At 41.5% G+C, this 20493-nt stretch overlaps 1 long non-coding RNA gene across 5 annotated transcripts in view; it reads left to right on the forward strand.

Annotated features, from left to right (window-relative positions):
• LOC113600655 (uncharacterized) overlaps positions 1–20493 on the forward strand; it is a 346128-nt gene that overhangs the window by 250460 nt on the left and 75175 nt on the right. For 4 of the 5 annotated variants that reach the window (XR_003421758.2, XR_008292500.1, XR_008292499.1 and 1 more), the window contains 2 exons: positions 3722–4037; positions 5436–5582. This is a non-coding gene — a long non-coding RNA (uncharacterized LOC113600655). Of the gene's footprint in view, positions 1–1009; positions 1144–3721; positions 4038–5435; positions 5583–20493 lie in introns of all 5 variants that reach the window. The other variant, XR_003421759.2, reaches the window with a different exon arrangement.

Raw genomic sequence — 20493 nt, forward strand, 5'->3', positions numbered from 1 at the left:
AGAAAATTTTCAGGCAGAGTGTTGAAAACATATACGAAGAAAGGGATGAACTAAAGAAAACTATTCAGTTTGCAGGCAGAAAGTAGAGGAAGTATAGAGGGCCTTTCTAGACTTTCTAAATTAGAAAATAAAATAGTTTTCAGTCACAGTCTCTTCAGTCTACAAAAGACCCTTCTAAAATCTTTTGAGGGGGTGGTTTGGTTTTAAGCACCTGTACAGACCTCAGAAAGATTTGTGGTGGTTCCTAGCAGATTCTCTCAATAGGGCAAGATAACTTCTAAAGACTTCAAGGGCATTAATTTATAGCATCCTGATTTCCTGCCAAAAGAAGAAAGGAGAGCACATCAAAAACAATTGTGTGTGTGTGTGTGTGTGTGTGTGTGTGTGTGTGTGTGTTCTGTGTCTAATTAAATGGAATCTACCCTGATACATAGGAAACCCACAAAGTTTTAAAGGGGTCTGTATAAGGTTGCATTTTAGTGGGACCCAAACAGTTCAAAGTAAACAGATGACTCTGGGCCCTCAAATTTCTTTGAAAAGGGAGCAGGATGAGAAAAGCTATTTCTCTGTAAATAAGGGCTATTTCTTATTGTATATGTACATGACTGGATTCCTGAGTTGCTATGCACCAATGATTCCTATTTACTTCCCATTTCTCCTTTTTTAAAAAATTTTTTAAAGCTTATTTATTTATTTTGAGAGAGACAGAGACAGTGTGAGTTGGGGAGGAGCAGAGATAGGGATGGAGGGAGAGAATCTCAAGCAGGCTCCACACTGTCAGCACAGAGCCTGAGGTGGGGCTCGAATTCATGAAACGATGAGATCATGACCTGAGCCAAACCGAGAGTTGGATACTTAACTGACTGAGCCACCCACGTACCCCTCTCTTTTTTTTGAATGGAGATATTTATTACGATTTTCTTATTGCCATCTCACCATTGCATGTTGGGTATGTGGGGAGAGGGAGCAAACAAATGTGTCTGTTTAGTTCACAAATTTCTGGACTAAGAGGAGCCACATGCAAGAAGCTGTACCTAAGAGGCCTTGTCCACATCTGAACCATCCACATCTGGATGAAGTTCCCAAGATATTGGACTCTGCGTTTGTGATAAAACTATATGATAGTTTCCAGCAATCTCGGAAGTGAGTGAATAATTACAATAATACAAATAATTATAGCTAGTGGGTGGTTGTGGAAGATTACATCTGGCCACAAATTCTTTGCGGCTTGTCCCATGAAGAGATGGAGTGGGTTTCTCTACCTCTTGGATTGTGGCTGGCTCATGACTCGATTCAACCAACCAACCAACCAAACAGACAAAAATGTGACAGAAGTGACAATGTGTAAACTGGGAGTCTAAGCCTCCAGAGACCTTGCAGTTTCTGAACTTGGTCTCTTGGAACATGTCTACTCTGAATAAGCCTGCCCTCTTTTTCCTGTGGAGAGAAAGGCCTGGCCACCCCAACCCTGCCAGCTGTCTCAGCTGAGGCCCCAGATATAGGAGTGGGATCATCAAACGCTATGTAAGGCCAAGGTGCCTGTGTCTCAGCTGAGCCCAACCCAAACCTGCAACCCACAGAATTGAGAGAAGATAAATGATTATTTCAAGCCACAGAGTTTTGAGGTGGTTCTTTGCCTAACAAAATCCAGTTTTGTGGCTTAATATAGAAGTCTTTTGTCTTTTACTGAAATTGCAAAAACCTTGAGGGCAGTAACTGCATTTTGCAATATTTGTGATTTCTGTAACACTTAGCACAGGGCTGGGTACATATTGATAGTATGTGAATGCTTTTTATGTGCTGGAGGCTATTATTCTTATGTTTGGAAATACAGAGTTTAAAAAGTAAAAGAATATCAGAAGAAAAAGTTTAGGCTGGCTAAGCCTATCATAGGGTTTCCTTCCTTGCTCCTGCCTCCTTTTTCACCCCTGACAAGGGGAACAGGTGTGGTCTTTAACCCCTGGTCTTCAGAATCAGAGGGGACCAGATTTTTTCCATCTATTTCATTGTTAGACTCTCAATGGGTAGTGAAGAAGTGTCCACTGCTTAAAGAGGTGACAATATAAATAGATAAAGAAAAAAACTAAATGTTTTGGCAGCAGGGAGTATTAGCCCAAACTCTGAATCTTTCAGCTTTGCCCATGGATGTTACTGGGCCTAATAACCAGTTGAAAGCAGACCAGTGAGAGTCAGAACAGTTGCCTGGAATCATCTTGCTTCCTTCCTGATCCGATTCTGCTCTTCTTCTCTTTCCTCCTGAATCCTGGCCTTTGGCTTTGTTTCCCATTTACAACCTACTTACTCTTCCCTTTGAACTTGGCATTGCTATTAAGTATTCTTGGCTTGGGCTGTTAGTAATTCATACAGATGCTGGCTTAGGCTCACCTTTGGATCTTTCCACCCAGACTTGCCTTAGATAGGCTGCTGTGACCTAATTTTAGCTCCTCGTGGAGTAACCATCAAGAGATGCTGCCAGAATGGGCTGAGAGGTGGGTGAGGACCTCGTACACATTGACTTCACATCTACTGCTGTTAGGTCTTGGAGGTCATTTGCTAATCGGATCAAGAGAAAAGAGTAATGTATTCTGCTACCATTGAAAAACAAGAGATGTAAAAATTTCCTCAATGAAATTATTGTGTAACACACACAATGCATTTTCTCTCGCTGGAGTATAGAGAGGTAGTTCCCAGGCTGTGCCTACCCAGGTGTCTGCAGAGCTGGGCTCAGGGTTCCTGCCTCTGTGCCCACCAGGGAGCTCTGCTTCATTCTGCTTTAAATGTGAGTGATGCGTAGAAGGATCCTGTAAAGGATTCTGCAGTGTAAGGCTTAGATGTGAATGCACACCATCTTTATTTGTTAAGCGTAGAATAAGAGCTCATCATGAGAAACTTGCTCAGTAAATGTGTGTTGGCCAACGAACTGAATATCTCTTCACTATAAGTACAGTAGAGGTACTTTAAAAGCCATGTTGTGACTTTTAACTTTGCGATAAGGTCAAAATATGATTTGTTCCCTTTATGCTTATTTAAAGATCACACGTGAATCTCTAAAGTGATAGTTACCAAAACTGTGGGTGGGCCAAGTCAGCAAATGACAATACTGCCTTTCTGTGTATGAGGCTTCATTAATACTTCAATATTCGTCTGAAGACAGAAGGGTGTGTGTCCCCCAATCCCCTTGCTTCCCATTATGTTTTTGCTTGATTACTGCAGGTGTGCAAAAGCCTTTTCCGTGTGAAGCCACATGTCTCTGCATAGGAGTTTGGGGTTTGAGAGTGCATTTATCAAATGCATGCCAACTCTTGCAAAACTCCCTAAGAAAATTGTAGAACACCTGCATACTAATGGTTTTTATTGTTGAAATTATTTTATTGCACAATCAAAAACCTACAATCATATCATGGAAACATGCTCCATGACTCCAAGTACAAAAATTGGCTGTGAACTTCACTGCTGACACTTTATTTCTTGTAATTAAACTTTTACTTTTATTTCACCTATTTTATCCCATAAACAGGGGAAAAAAAATAAAACATATGGAGGGAACTGCGGGATGTTGTGGTTTATTCCATGTTTTGGTATTTTTAGCTGTTCCCAATGAACCTGAAGCCCTGAAATTTGTACTCAAAGTGTATTAAAAAGATAAATTCATTAGTTAAAAAATATTGAAAAGCTAGCTATATATTTAGGTTGGAATCTTCTCTATTTCCTTGTCTTGCAGAAAGTAACAGACCACAGTCGCCGGTATTTTCTTTCCTCTTCAAAACCACTTCTGCTCCAAAGACCATGAACCTGAACTGAAGAAACGACTCTTTCCTGCTGGTGTGAGATAATTCAGTCTCCATGATGTCTTAATCCTGGGCCTCCCTTAATTGACTTCTAACTGTGCTGAACTGTGGCTGCTAGGAGTTGCAATGTGGATCGCAATTTACAAGGCACTGGAATCGTTTCTCGTCCTCAAATTAGTCCTGAGCCATACTCAAGAAAGATTAAAAAAAAAAATAGGTTTACCTTTCCTGGCTGTCTTGCCATCTCAAGTAAGACTTTCTTACCATCTCAGAATGGATGGTTGCCTTTTAACAATTTAGTTAGGGACAGAAAGGAAAGAGCATTACGGCTGCCGATAACATGTCAATTTTGTCTTAATAAAGTTGCCTCCCCAAACCATAAGAGACTCTTAAATACAGAGAACAAACTGAGGATTGCTGGAGGGGAGGTAGGTGGGGGGATGGGCTAAGTGGTGATAGGGATTAAGGAGGGCACTTGGGGTGAGCACTGGGTGTTGTATGTAAGTGATGAATCACTACATTCTACTCCTGAATCCATTACTACACTATATGTTACCTAACTTGGATTTAAATTAAAAAAAAAAAAAGTTGCCTCCCATGGCTCATCTTGTCTAGGGGAATTGGAGAGCTCCTAATGCTTTTAGATGTTCATGAGGGGGTGGTGATTATTTTGAAGCCCTGTTCTGTGGGGATCCAATATAAGGATCACCTCCTTTTCCTTTTCCATGAATGTCTTTGGAATATATTTATTAATTAGGAAGTATTCTAGACCTTAGCAGCAGGGGGAAAAAAGGAGAAGGTTATTTCTTCTATGGCCCCTTATAGCCATGTGACATTTACTTCTACCTAACCTACCTTGCTTCTTCCTTTCCTTCTTCGGACCCTCCAACTTAGAAAGCCATGATATATGCACACATGAACACCAGTGGGTATAGGTGCTCTGTTAACTCTTGGAATAAAGAAGATACGTTAGAATCCTCAAAGAACTCACATCCAAAGGGGGAGACATATACATAAATGATGGTGATATAATTTAAAAAGATATATGTGAAGAGTTTTTATGGCATCAGAAAGGAGAGACACCTATCACTGGGGCTGGAGGAGTCCACGATGGTTTTCTGGAGGAAAAGGCAACAGAATTAACTTTAAGGATGAATCAGAATCAGCCAGGAAAGGAAATGTTAAGAGGATCCTTTAGGCAGAAGGAATGGATGAGAAAAACAGGGAAGGTTAAATAGGTAGTGTGTGTGCAGGAATCACAAGCTGTTTCATGCCACACTGGAGAGCAGATGGGGAGGTTTGGGGAGAGCTAATCAGGCCCGGAGGTAGGTATGTGTAGTATTACATGCCGTGGCAACCGGCTTGGACTTCATCAAGTAGAGGATGGGGATGCTCTTATGCAGGGAGTAAAAGTGGTCAGATTGGTGCCTTATGTATGTCATTTGGGCAGCTGGGCACAGGGTGAATTTGAGCACAGGAAAAGTAAGGCTGCAGGTCAGATAGCAGGCTGATACAGTTGTCCAAGAAAAAGTCCTGAACTAGGGTGGTGACAGCTGATGGTGAGGGGTTATGGCTGAGAAATACCTAATAGGTTAAACTGGAAGGGCTTGCACTAAGTTCATAGAAGGCGACTCATTAATTTTTCAGAATGGCCACAGAACTTACTCAGCTTTGAAGAGACTGGATCCTCCATTTGAGACCTGAAGACCCTCCATCATGCAAGACTGACTGCCTGCCTATAACTTTGTGGAGAGGCTGGTATTAACATACCAGGGCTCATGAGTGAGCATTCAGGTATGAAATCAGTTCTTATGAGAATTCCATGAAGTCTGCTCCTTCTCACTCTCAGGAACCTTTGGACATTTGTGGGATACCTATTATGGAGAACCCAGGATGAATGGGGCTGGGATGATTAGGACTAGCTTTTGGCTATGAAGCCTACAATTCCCATCTCTAAGTGTTTCCAGATTGAGAGCCATATATTTTGTCATGGAAATGCCATTTGGCTCCTAGAATGATTCCTCAGAGGTTTTAGGAGAAAGCCAGCATCCTGAACTTGGTGCTCAAGGTCCTTTCATGGTCTGTCCCTGTCTTCTTCATTCTCGTTTCCCATCACGTGACACATGCATTCTTTCTCTGTGTCTTGCAATTTGCAAATGTCGTTCTACTTTTGAAATCTTGTCCCACAGTTGTCCATCTAAATACCTTTTACTCCCCTTCAGAAAGTATCCTGGAAGCCTTACTGACGGTAAAGCCTTTAAGGGAAATGTGTGCATACATATATATGCATATTTATTTCTAGTGGTTAGCTCAGTCAGTGCTTAGCAAAGAGTTTTGAATGAATATGGGTGGGTATTTCTCTTGTCCTATATCAGGCTCAGACTATCAGGGATTTATAAGTCGTAAGAATTACTTAAAATACCCAGCAATATAAAATTCTAGAAAAAAATAAGTGTGTGACAATGCTTTTAAAAATGTAAAAATTATCTACCAAAGTATATTATTATTATATTGAATACCATGTTTACCTACTCACTCATTTAGCTAACACTTATTGGGCAAAATCTGTAAGCAAAGACAAATAGAACAGGTAGCGCATGCTTAGGAGACTTACCTGATTGAAGTCCAGATCTTTGGAAGACTAGAAGTTCAGGTATAATATTGAGTATTTTACTGACCTTTGCCTGTTGTGGAGTACTAAGTGTAGCCAGGATGGTAGAAAGTGCTAGGTCTCTTGGAAGAGGATCTGAGCTCTCACAAGCTGACTGAGTGAAACACTGCTCTCATTTTCAATGGCCTCATCTGTAAAGCCTGGATAGAGGCACACACCTCCTGGGTTGTGCAATTCAGTAAAAGGATGGAAGCTAATGTGGGTGTGGATAATTTGGTGTCAGGGTCAGTTTTATGAGTATGTGACCTGTGCAGTTGCTCAGGGTGTTGGCCTTGGTTTAATGCTTTACTGTCACCATCTTGAAATTCTCCATAATTACTGAACAAGGGGCCTCACAGTTTCATTTTTTTCTGAGTTCCTTAAATTATGTAGCCAGTTCTGCCTGACACACAACCACGGGCACATAATAGTGTTCTCAAAAGAGCCCTAAATTCTTAACCTGAGATTAGAGGGGCCACTTCTAATGAGGGTTGGGCTTTGATGATACCTTCTCTTTGCTCTTCCACTGAAGGCATGCTGTTGCTCCCTCTATTCCCATACCTGCTTCCTGAGGAGAATATAGATTTTCAATTCTGTCATCCATTTTTTCTCATTTATTTAAAAAATCCATACTGAGATCATTCTTTTATCTTAACTACTATTTTTATCCCCCACCTGCCCCCTCTCCCTACTGAGATAAACACATTGGCCACCAGCTGTACATAAAATCAAAAATGCAAATTCCTTTTTGATTCCATCAAGGTTCGAATTGCAGGTTTGTGCGTGTGTGTGTGTGTGTGTATGTGTGTGTGTGTGTGCTGTTAAAATACTTCAAAAATTTTAATTAAAAAAAAAGCTAGGTCCCTGTGATAGTTTGATTTTGGCATCTACCACAGAATTTTAAGATTTTAATATCTTTGTTGATCATAAATTGACTGTGAATTTTGCTCTGATGAAAATTACTTGTGCCTGAAAGCTACACTGGGTTGAAACATTCTACCACAGTAATCCCTATGGATTAGAGCATATTGAAGTACAACCGTGGGAAATAGAATGCTTCTTTTAAACCACTGAGCCAACAAATAAGGTCATTTGATGCTGAGAGACCGTGAATGTCCACAAAGGGGCTAGTTCACCGGTAACATTAAGCTGGTTTGGATTGACCTCTTCCTTAGCTGATGGTAGGAATATTAGAACTTTATTGTTGTTGTTGTTGTTGTTGTTATTATTATTATTATTATTATTATTATTATTATTATTATATCAATCCCCTTTTGCTTTTTGTCCTTCCAAGTTACGAGCTGGAAAATAAACTATAAGGTGGTTGAATCTCTGCATGGTTAAAACTAAGTCAACTTTTGTGCAGACTATTTCCTTTTGAATTTGCTGTCTAAATGCTTTGAAAGCACGTTAGAAATGGCAATGTGTTAGGCATTTTAAATGGGGAAGATTTCAGGTGTCATCTCTAAATGACAATTCAGAAATACCTACTTTGTATCCCCCCCCACCAAATGCTCTGAGCTGGAAAACTGAATGAATGAAAAGAAAAATGGGAAAACCAAACAAATTGGAATCATGCCTGGCTTGTTTACTTTAGGAAATCTCTTAACACTCATTTTAATCAATTGAAAAGAGATGGTTCATCAGATCATAGAATTTTAGAGCTGAAAGGAGCCTCAGAGATGATCTCATCTGACTCTCTCATTTTATGGATGAGGAAACTGGGACCCAGCGAGGGGAAGACGGCTTTCTAGCATTCCACGGCTAATTAGCAGCTGGGCAGAGCACTGAAGTCACCACATGCCCAGCCTGATGTCTTTTCCAGTCTGGATTACTGCCTCATTTTCATACCAGTTTAAAGTCTTCATATAGTTACAAATTAAAAAGATTTATAAAAGTAACTTAGTGAACATAGGAAGAGTATTTTTTTTTTTGGTTGAATGAGAGCTTTCAATTATGTTTTGGAATTTTGACTGGTACTGGATATAAAATTGTTTTGCACACAGTAGACACTCAGTAAATATTTGTAGATGGAGAGAACTGCTCAGAAAAAGTTAATTTATAAAAAAAAGAAAAACCCACAAAACCCTAAACACATATGTTTAACATTGCATAAGGGAAAATGCTTACATCTAATATCAAAGGAAGTAAGTTCTTCCCCCAATAAAATCCTAAATGCAGTTTCAGGTGTTCTTTCCAAAAATAAAAGGAAACCTATGTGGTAGGATATTTGCAGACCTTCTCAAAGTTGCTTATCAATAGGGTGGACCATATGATTTTTTGTCCAAACTGGGTCACTTTTGATAGTGAAAGGAGACATTATAAACATTTTTGTTGAGGCAACAAGTATAAACTGGGACTTTCCAGGGCAACTAGGACATATGGATCACCTTACATATGAAATGATGAAAAGTTTACGTTAATTCGGTATTTACTATGTGCTAGGCAAGGCCTCAGGGACTTCTAGACTTTAGTGTCTCTTTTACTGGTTGAGCAGGTAAAGTCTTCAGCGACATTTTATTATGAGGTTTAAATACTATATTAAAAGTCAGAGGTGTTGGATCACATAATTTTTACTTCCTACAATGAAAGGTACAGAAATCTTTTCTATTTCTCTAGGTAGAAAGAAATGAAGGCTTTCTGGAGGACTGTCTACCTCCTTCCACACCCCCCCACCCCCCAAACCCCCCACCCCTTCCCAAATTTCTTCCACAAGTCCCTCTTTCTGAGACTTCTTTGAGTGGCAAAATTCAAATAGGATTATTTGGTGTTGAATATTTTTCTGAAAACAGCTTCCTGGTGAGGAAGGTTTCTTTGTCCTGACAAGATAGGTTGCTGCTGAATTTGCTTTTCTCACTTTTAGTTGGTTTTATAATGGGGCTGTTGAAAGCAATGAACGGTTTAGAAAAATACCCTTGGTGCGGCGAAATAGGGACCGTTTCCAAAGCTTGTTCAAAATCTGATTACATTAGCAATTTCTCAAATCCATTGTATTAGCTTTGTAATTTGCTTCCATGACCCACGAATCTATTGACTCAGACAGTGACTTTTTTTTTTAAGGAAGGGAAAAAGACCTCTCTCTTTGGAAAACACAAACTTTGAAGAACTTGGAAACAATAGATTTCTAGATTGGCTGGAAGATAAGATCCAAACCGACCCAATTTGTTTGCCATTGTTTGTAGTGTCTCTGTAGGGAGGCTGGGACTGATGCCTTGGTAGCTCTTTTGGATTTTATAGACAGCGCTTTAAGGAGTAACCTCAGGCTGGGCCCCTAGACGTTCTTTCTACAGGGAGGGAGAAACCTTGACGTTTGAAAATAGGTAGTATCCTTATTGAAACTTCAGCAGGTGCCTAGGTCTTAATACTCGATGCTTTCCTTATATTTTCTCACTTCACCTTCACAGCAGCCGCATGAAAACCTAAACCATACTTCGCGCTAGTTTGCGGTCAAGAAAGCAGAGGCTGAGAGAGGTGACTTCTTTGGGAACTAGCAAAGTTGTGATTTATAGGCAGTTTTGTCTGGTTCCAGGGCTGCACCCTGGGCTCTTAACTAACCACTCTGCCAGGCAATATTTGGAGATTCTCTTGGATTTATCTCAATTCTTGAGAGGATTGTCTCCATTGAAAGCCAACTACCCAGTTATCGGAACCAGAATATTTGCATACTGTTATGCGTTGAACTGCGCCCCAGCCCCAAAGTATATGCTGAAGTCCTAAACCCCAATACCTCAGAATGTGACAGTATTTGGAAATAGGGTCTTTTATGTTTTATTTTAAATTTATTTTTATTATTATTTTATTTTTGAGAGAGACGGAGAGCAGGGGAGGGGCAGAGAGAAAGGGAGACACAGAATCTGAAGCAGGCTCCAGGCTCTGAGCTGTCAGCACAGAGACCCATGTGGGGCTCGAGCCCACGAACCTCGAGATCATGACCTGAGCCTAAGTCGGTCGCTCAACCGGCTGAGCCCCCCAGGCATCCTGGAAATTGGGTCTTTTAAGAGAGAACCAAGTGAGGTGGGTAGTGTGGGACCTAATCTGATATGATTAGATGCCCTTAAAGGGGGAAATTTGGACACAGACAGAGGTAAGACGATGTGAAGTGGTACAGGAAGAAGACCACCATCTGGAAGCCAAAGCTACAAGCAGTCTACAAGGAGAGAGGCCTGGAACAGACCGTTCCCTAGTGCCTCTGGAGAGAGCACGTCTCTGCAAACTTCTTGATTTCAGACTTCTGGCCTCCAGAACCATCAGACAATAAATTTCTGTTGTTGTTCTAAAGCACCTAGTTTGTGGTACTTTGTTACAGCAGCCCTAGCAAATACACGTTTCCCCCACATTGTAGCTGGTGGGGACTTGCTTCTGAGTGACCGCTGGAGCTACTGTTTCTGCTGACTGTGGAGCAGAGAGAGACAGGTCCAGGCCGGAAGCGCTTGCGATGCAGCACCAGCCAGTGGAACCCATCTCCAGGCTTTAGGACTGAGGTATAGGGCCCTGGCCACCTCACCAGTGACAAGGGGAGGTGGCCTGCGTGGTGGCTGTGATCTCCCACTTCTTAGACGCACACGATGGTGGTTCCAAGCCAACTCCTCTTTCTCTCTCTCCTACTCCCAGTGGGAGAATGATCTGTCATGGCTCTTGAATAATGCACACATTGATGATTTCTTAATAACTTAAAAGCCCTTGTGATGGGATGAGGAGAAGGAAGAAAACATGTCTGACCACCTGCAAGCAGGGAACAACAGCTTCGTTCAAATCATTCTCAGGAGGAACTTTTGAACTGCCAGGCGAGACCTGATCCTGAGCTTCTGGGGAGAGTAATCTGGTTTTCTCAAACTTACCACCACTACGTCTAAGTGCAACCAGAAACACAACTCTACTATTAGCTAGAAATAATAAAATGCTCAATAAACCCAAGATGATGAAGGCCCGGCCAGGAAACCCTCAAACACTCATGTTTACGGCACACCTGGTGAGTATTTTTACAGTAGAGTATAAAATATGCCCTTTTGAATAGCACCGAATTGGTGGCACAGCACATTTATGCCCTTCAAGCTATAAGCCAGAATTTGCAGTTTATAAACTCCTTATAACCTTTCTCTATAATGTAAAAGTTTAGAATAGAAAGAGTAGTTGGACAAGCTGTAGAGGTGGAAACAAACAGCTTCTGTTTCTCGTCTATAGAAGAGAAAGCTGAAGGGAGTGAGTGTCTTTATGGAATTGCTTTGGCCCAGGGGAAAATTCCTGGAAAGAGGATTGGAATCAGATAAATTCCTTCTTCTCTTGAATTTCTACTGTACTGTTGAGGACAAACTTATTTAAAAAAAAAAAAAAAAAGAACACCTTTGTTGAACAAGGTGTCAGAATAGTGTGGCAACCCGTTTTGGGTTGGCATTTCATCCCCCCAGTATGGCCATGCCAGGTGGAACTCTAGCCTTTCTCTCAATGTTTGATTTTCCCTGTAGACTTGTAATACTCTGTGGGCCTTTCCTGATGCCGGGACCTCCCACTCAGGCCAAGCCACCCCGCTCCACGCCAGGCCTGCCATTCTCGTCTTGGCCCACGTCTCTTCTTTCACAGTTGTATAATTAGTGACCCCTGCCACATACCGGGCACCTACCACTGCCCAAATTCTCTCTTTCCTCTCTGGAGTCCTGGTGGTCTGTCTCCAATGGCAAAATGTGTTTTCCTGAACCCTCTGCCTCTGGTTGGGTCCCAGGAAGTACTCAGCGGCAGAGCCTGGGAAGGGCTCCCAGGCCCATCTCCTGTGTGGGAGTAAAGGCAGCAAGATGGGGCTGAGGAAGAACCTAACGATGATGCAGCCGGAGCAAAGGCCTCAGCTCCCACCATGTGAAGCCCACCATCTAGAACAGCTGGGTCTTTGAAAACCTTCCTCAAAGGGCACTAGGGGCTGGCTGCCCCAGGAAGGGACATGGTCTTGGGTAAGGAACCTCCCTGTGACTAAGGGCAGCTCTCTCTTGGGGAGAAACCCAGTCGGGACCCTTCAGCTACCAACAAGCCTAGCGGCTGGGGGAATGAGTGTTGGGTCTAACCAGGGTGGATCTGGCTGGGTACCACTGCGTTCACTACACCCTCATTGTAGAATTCCCAGTTGAGGAAGCCAAGACTTTACAGAGAAATAAAGGTTACAAGTAAGGTTAGGAAGAATCTTATCCCTATTTTTTTTACATTTACTGAAATATAACAATCAAACACATGCTATCAATACTATTTTACACACCTTAAATAAGTTATAATTAATGCTCTATAATTAACTAATCTATTATTTATCTCTTTCCCTTCTCCTAAGCTTTAATAAGATACTTACAAATATGTTTATCTCTGTTACAAATAGTATATTGATAATTGCCATTAACTGAGCACATACTGTATTGCAGATATTTATTATTTTATTCAATCTTCATAAGACCCTATTAAAAAGATACCGTTATCCCCATTATGGATGAGGAAAGCAAGCTTAAAACAGAACAAATTACTTCTCCAATTCACACATAAATTGCAGAACTGGGTTCTGAACCTGACCCCGGAAGTTCTATTCTTTTAACTCTATCATGTTGCTTTTTATCCTAATAAGTAGTTTATTTTCCTTTTTGGTTCTCTTTCCAGATATCCAATACCTCTCTGATTTTTGTTTTCCCTGCTAGTTATGGAATCCATTCCTGGAGTCTGACTTTAGTCCCAGAAATAAAGCCGTAAAAGAGACAATGGAAACCTGTATTGAACCTCCTTGGAGTAGCTTGGAGGTGGGGTAGCTCCTTAGAGAGCCCCTGCTTTCCTAGGCTGGAGCTCTTGCTGCATGGCTCTGACCCTTCTTCCATCCATTGATGCAGGACAATCTCCCTTGGCTTCTCCTCTGTGCCCTGAACCTCTTGAGGCTTCACCACAATAATCTCAATCCCTATTCCACCTTCCTCTTCTCCCAAAGCCCAGTTCTTTTTTCTAGTTTTCTTTTTTCTAGTTCTTAGCAGAAATGACAACTGATGTCCACAAGTTCAGATCTAAAATTCTCATGGCAGTAGAAAGAAAATAAGTTGATACAGTCCCACATCCTGGGATTTCAGGCACAGGGAAGAGAGATTGAGAAGGGACCACTACATATATAATGACTTAAAGACTTTGTCTTCATGTGTCATTTTCCCAGCATGCCTCATATTGAAAACCTGATGTGGTCCAGACTAAAACTTCCTAGAGTTTGGGGCATCAGGTAAAAAAATATTCCCTACTTCATCATTTCAGAAATTTTAAGTTAAATAGAGCCAATTCTCTGTCTCTCTGTCTCTCTCTCCTTCTCTCTCTCCCTACACACACACACACACACACTCTCAGTCTGTATCTGTATAGTATCTAGGTATGTAATTTGTAAATTTATAAATCTATATACAAATATAGATTCCATATAAATATAAATCTATGTATGCAATTTGTAAAACTATAACAAAAGGAATCTTATACAGCTGGCTTTATCCAACTCAAAATGTGCCATGTGGGCTTTAGAGAAGAAATCAGGATGAGTTGCTTAGCTGAAGCCTTTTTTTATACTAGAATAGTGGAATTAAAATCTCATTTTTTGAAATGAAAAAAGGATAGATTTTCATCTGTCTGAGATAATTTAATATAACCTACCTGGAGGCAGAGGAGAATGGAGCGAATGATTCTTCTAGTCATTTCTAGCTCTATAATTATATTTTCAGGGGGAGAGAATAAAGATTCCTGCTGCTCCACACACTATTATACATTTTGAAGAGGATTCAGAATTTAATATTTGTCATTCAGCCACTTTCTTAATTTTATGTCTAATTAGCCAAGAAATTGAAGTTTCAAAAACATTCTTGATTTGCCAAATTCCCATATGTATTTCAATTCAACACGCATTTAGTATATTCCTTCTAGGTGTGCGGCACTTTGTTGGGGAACCAGGGAAAGGTTGAAGGAGGAGGAAAACACGCCAGTCTTTGCATGTCCAGAGTCCAGTGAGGAAGCAGGACAATTCAAAACGAGTTGCTAAGTTGGGGGTATTGCCGTTTAACAGAAACACAGAGGTGGGCTCACAGAATTTTGCTGAGGTGGGAGGAACACTGAGGAAGCCTCACAAGGAGCTGATGTTGGAACTGGGTCAAAAATAAGCAGACTGTCACATGGGGTGCTGGGAGGGAGGGAGGAAGGGAGGAAAGAAGGGAGGGAGGGAGGATGGGTAGAAGGAAGGAAAGAAGGGAGGGAAAGAAGGAAGGAGGAAGGAAATAAGGAAAGGTTCTTTGAGCCACCTCTCCACTGAGACCTTCCCCTGGCCTATTGTGATTAATGTTCCTCTAGTGTGTCTGTTATGCAGAATCTGAAGACAAGAAAGGCCCCAGGCTTTGCTAGCATTCTTCATTTCAAGACTGTCCTGTCCTTGCTTCCTCCCTGCCCTTCAGATAAGGAGGTAGCACGCAACTCTACACTTGCAACCTGTCCAGGTGTTTGTGTGTGAGGACTATATGGCATATCACAAGCTCATCACCCCCTAAACAGAATGGTAGCTGTCGGTAACCCCAGCACTACAGTGGATTCCTACTGAGAATGCTCTCCTTCTCCCAAGACTGTCTTATCTTCCGAATCTCCAAAAATAATAGTACTGTTTCTCTCAAAACTGCTATTTCCATAGAGATGAATCTTTCCTCCCACATTTGTCTTATTTTGCAGGACATTGTTAAAAATATCTTTTCATAAATAACTAATAGTATTTATCTCCCTTTCACAAGCTTGACTCTCACGGATATTATAATGCTGCAAAGGATGAATGCCTTGTGGGGTTGGTTGCAAGCAGCCACAAGCCCACAGCCGCCCCCTGCCCCCACCCCCATGCTCAAGGCCAGCACTAATTTCCATGTGAAGGCAGTGAATTTGCACTTCTATGTAATTCCCTTTGGGATTCCTAGCCATCCCCACACCCTTCTGGTCCTCAGACCATCTCTCTTGCCTGCAGCCAGCTGTCAGCTAATCCTTCTAAACTGTGAATCCTCAACCGGAAAATGTTGCCTTCTCCAGAGACACATTCTAATGGTGGAATCACAGGCACTGTAACTGGCCTCAGTAGAACCATGGTAATGAAGGACTTGCTGGCCATGCTGCTGGGGAGAGCTACTGGGAATAGTCTGAGGGGAGCCTTAGCCAAAACTTCCCAAAGGTGGTGGCAGCTGCCTTTTCTGCACTCATATAGACTTGTCGAAAAGTGGACTTTCTAACTACTAGGTACTGATTATTGGTGGCTTCTGTGAAGTAGTCCTGTCCCCCACTTTTCTTGGGTCTCCAGATATACAGGCATCTAAGACACTGCTTCGTATTTACAGGCACAACAGAGGCCCTTAAGTTAGGAATTTCCTCACCATTCTGCTTCTCCACCTTAGAACATCAGTCTTTGCATCCCTCTTAGCACTTGTCCTGCTCCTCTGCCTCCTTCACTCAAGGCCAGCCCGTTTCCCTGTGTTCTGGATTCCACCTTATACATCTTGTTCCACTGCGTTCTCTTTCTTGCCTGTAACCTCCAAGTGTCCCTCTCTTTGTTTATGGGAGTCCTTGCCTGCACGTAAGGTACAAATCCTTCTCACCCTGAGAACCTGTCTTCCTCTCTGTCTTCAACTCATTATAAGCTGGTGTTCTTCCTCTCCAGTCTGATGTAACTCTTCTTTCTAACACCAGTGTTGACCGTCTAATGGTCAACTTCATGGATATTTCTCAGGCATCATGTTTGTTTCCCTACAATATTTACCGCTGCTGACAATGCCATCCTTCTTCAATTTCATTTCCTCATTTGATTTCTTCGTCTTCTTTCAAGGTGTCTCTTCTTTCACAACATCCCTTAAATATTGATATTTATTTAAATATTGACATCATGAATTTCTCATCAGCCTGTTTCTCTTCTTTATTCCTTCCTGGGCTCTCTCATTAACCCCCTCAGCTTAAAATCCATCTTTGTCCTGTTGACTGTGAACCCGCATCTCCCACTCAGACCTCTTTCCTATGCCTCAGACTTGTATGTTCAGGTGTCTAATGGGCATGTACATCAGGCCAATCCAGACTCCTCAAATCTGCTTCATCCCAAAGTATGTCCCCCCGCCCCCCTTTAACTCCCTTCACCTTACTCACTCTCTTGTATTTCCTAAAAGAGGTGCCTGGCACCACTATGTACACATGGGACTCCTGGATATATTCCCTTCCTTTATCCCACACAGCTAACTGAATGATGGTCTTATCAATTGTACAAGCCCAAGCAAGACCTCTCTTGTCCATACCTTCTTCTACTTCCTATTGCTTCTGCCAGATTTAGGCACCCATTGTTTCTTCTATGCACTCTTTGTGCTGCTTCCAGTTTCTAGTCTTGCCCCTCGCTGCCATCTACTATGAACACCATCCATCCACCACAAGTCTGAACATGTCAATGATCAGTCAGAATTCTTCAAGGTCCTTCTTGGCTCAGAGCAGAGAAAACTGTGGCTCATGGGCCAAATCTGGCCCATCTTCTGTTTCTGTACAAATAAAACTCACATACAAACTCAACTCTTCCATTGCATAAAAGTAGCCATAAACAATGAAGAATTGAGTACTTCTGAAAGAGAGTATAGGGTCTCCAAAACCTACGAGATTTCCCATCTGAGCCTTTTCCAGGAAAAATTTGCTGGCCTGCGGCGGAGGATTCACCCAACCTTCTTTATCGTCTTAGCATAGCACAGAAAGCCCTCCAACATATGTCCTCTCTGTACCTGTCCAGATTCATGTTCTTTAACTTTGTCTCTAATAGGAACGTTGGATTTTTTTTTTTTTTTTTTGGTATATGAGGTTGTGTAACATGGTGTTTTAAGGGGGATGTATACCCAAGGTACCTGGAGCGAATCCTGGCCTTGCCACTCATTATCTGTGTGATCTTGAGCAAGTTACTTAACCTCTTTATGGTGTAGTTTCCCCGTATGCAAAAATGGAAGATCCTGATTCAAACTTTTCCCAATTCAGAGAACTTTGGAAATATTTTATTTGACTGTAACGTAGAGCTAATGAGATTGTCTTTTGGGTGATAGTTCATGGCAGTACAGCTGTCAGCACAGAGCCTGACGCGGGACTCAAACTCACGGACTGTGAGATCATGACCTGAGCCGAAGTCAGACACTCAACCCACTGAGCCACCCAGGTGCCCCCCCCACCGGCCCACAATGTATTTTTGAGAGCAGTGTTACACATATTAAAGTATTCTTACTTGAATAAGTCAACTTTCTTATCTCAACTGATTTATATGATATCGTCTAGGAACAAAAATTCACCTGTCAATGCAAAAAGCAAAGACATCAGAGAAAAAAAGGGAGTATTTTTGAGGAATTTAAAAATTTATTGAAAAAGAGAAAGGCTCCCTGTTTATGGGGCACTTGGGTGGCTCAGTCGGTTAAATGTCCGACTTCGGCTCAAGTCGTGATCTCTCTGCTCACAGGTTTGAGCCCCGCATCAGGCTCTGTGCTGGCAGCTGAGAACCAAGAGCCTGCTTCACATTCTGTGTCTCCCTCTCGTTCTGCACCTCCTCCCCCACCCCCCGTCTCTGTCTCTCTCTCCTTCAAAAATAAAAATAAACTTTAAAAAAATTACAAAAACACAATTATTCCACCCTGCCTGCATGTGAGTATGGTATACATAAGCCGTTATTTATAGACTTTAGTGCTCACCCTAATCTGATTCTCTTCAGCTCATTTCTAAGAGAATGATATTTTTTTGCCCTCCGGCAGTTAGGTGAGATCTTGTGAATGCAAATGCGCCATTCCTTACTTCCTGGATGAAGCATTGAATCACTGGTGTAAGACCAGCACTTTCTTCCCATGCTGGATAGAACAAGGAGGACAATATTCCAGATGGTACATCCACAAGATGGAGGCCTCTCTCAGCCTCGATTACTGAGTCACACTGTATGGGGGCAAGTGGTTCCAGTGTGTTACCTGGACCCTCAATGGATTTTTTGACTGTGAACAATGAACTTCACTCAGATTCAATCAGAGAGATTTGGGGGTTGTTCGGTATTGCACATAACTTAGTCTACCTTGGATTATGACTCCGTAAGAGAATAATGCCTTTTCCTTCCCTCATGTTCTTAGACAGTGGAATTAAGTGAATACCCGGGTGGGTAGAGCAGGCTTCCCAGTCCCAAATCTTGTGTGGGGCCTTGGAAAGAGCTGTTCTATTGTTCTATGCTGATGAAGAAAGGGCTCCCCTTTGTGATCCACTCCTGGTTGTTTTCCCTCTTGTAATTAGCAGTTTTTGTTATTGTACTTGGGAGGTGAAGCTTTAGGAGCAAAGGCCATGGCTTTAATGATAAATGCCTCCTCAAACATTTCTAACCTGAAAATAAAATAACATAAAACCCCTCAAATGAATGTGGGAGCAAGCTGCAAATGTCAATTCTGCCATTGTATGGATTTAAAATCAAATGTAAACAATGTTTGAGGAAACACTGACCCGAATCAAGTCTTTTTTTTTTTTTTTTTCACACTAGTAATTAGTTCTGCAGCAGCAGGCTGAGGCTGAAAGCTGGGTCAGTGCCCCTCTCCCCCAGGAAGCTGAGAAAATTCTCACTGCAGCCAGACCACAAGACTAGGCCCCTGGGGATGTCGTCTGCTGTGGTTGCCACTTTGCCCACTTCTGGTAAAGGGCAGGTTTCTTGGCAAATGCTCCCCCGACTTGATTTGGAGGGAGTGGATAGAAATTTTTTCTTTCTTCAGTGTGAGCAGTAACCAGAGTGGAAAGGCTTGAGGAGGGATGATGGAGGTTAAAATTCAAGAAATCAGATGGCTGGCTTAACCAATATTGGGGTATCAGCTTCAAAAAGGTATCTTTACTAAAAAACAGGTGAATGGCCACAATGTTACATAGCTTTTCTCATACTCTGGAGTACAGTACCGCTATAAAATCAAATTATCTGAGGGTTTCTTATTTTGATTTTTGTTCTGCAGCTTTTTCAATAATCAGAACTTTTAATAATCCATTTTCCTGACTCATAAAGCAATGGGTAAGGATGGATGTTTTTGAAAAATATTTGAGACTGAGTGGCTGGTTTAAATTTCCCACAGTGAGTGTCTTCACTTGAAGCCTGAGAAACAGATATCAAATTGTGTGTAAGAAGTACAAACCAGTTCATAAATGAGAACTTTAACCTCTGGAGCTATTACTCAGAACTGTACAAATTCAGACATATCCTTGTGAACACCCGTGCCATTTCTAAGTTTATTTGAGAGCGTTTGGTCAAAAAAAGATTTTCAGGCCATCAAGATTATCTTCTCTGTTTTGAGTTCACAGAACTAAAAGAAAATAAGACTCTACCTAATGAGGTGGAAAAATCATTTAAAAATCAGATAAATACCAAAGACTTGAGTATTAACAATTTATTATTACAGTATTCACTAACCTTAGGCAGGCTGGATATAAATGTTCTCTAAAGTGCTAAGTAGAAAGAATTTAATGATTTCAGTTTAATTCCCTGTTGCACTAAAGTCCATTCTGGAAAGAAAAAATAAAAACCATCAATGTACATTATATTAAAGGTCTGAGTCTCAAAAGTAAAACCCTAATCTTTAGCTGGAAAAACAAAGTATTTCAAAATGCATCCTGAGTCTACTGAAACTTCATCGTTCCTGAACCAGTCTGCTGTTATCAATAGTCAGTTCCTCTGTTATGACAGTAAATTAAAATACCACTCTTTGCCTTAACAACAACAACAAAAAATGAATAAGAAGAATAAGAAATTTAAATGACTTTGCCAAATCATTCTTTGGCTTGCTTTTTCATATCTTCTTTCTTTACTGAGGCCTTAAATCTGATATCCTTCAAATAGGCAGGACAGAGAAGAAAATGGCTCTTACCTGTCTGTTCCCCCTTTCTCTCTCCTGATGCTTCTGGTCTTTGTTCATCATTTTTTTCAGGTCATTACATCCCTTCTGGATTAATTTCTTTACTATCCCATTGGCTGGGCTGCCAAAACTCATTTCTTCATTACTGTTCTTTGCTTAAGGGTAGCAGTTGTTCAATCCTCCA

Source organism: Acinonyx jubatus, chromosome F2 (assembly GCF_027475565.1).
Source record: "Acinonyx jubatus isolate Ajub_Pintada_27869175 chromosome F2, VMU_Ajub_asm_v1.0, whole genome shotgun sequence".
In the NCBI taxonomy this organism is placed as follows: Eukaryota; Metazoa; Chordata; class Mammalia; order Carnivora; family Felidae; genus Acinonyx; species Acinonyx jubatus.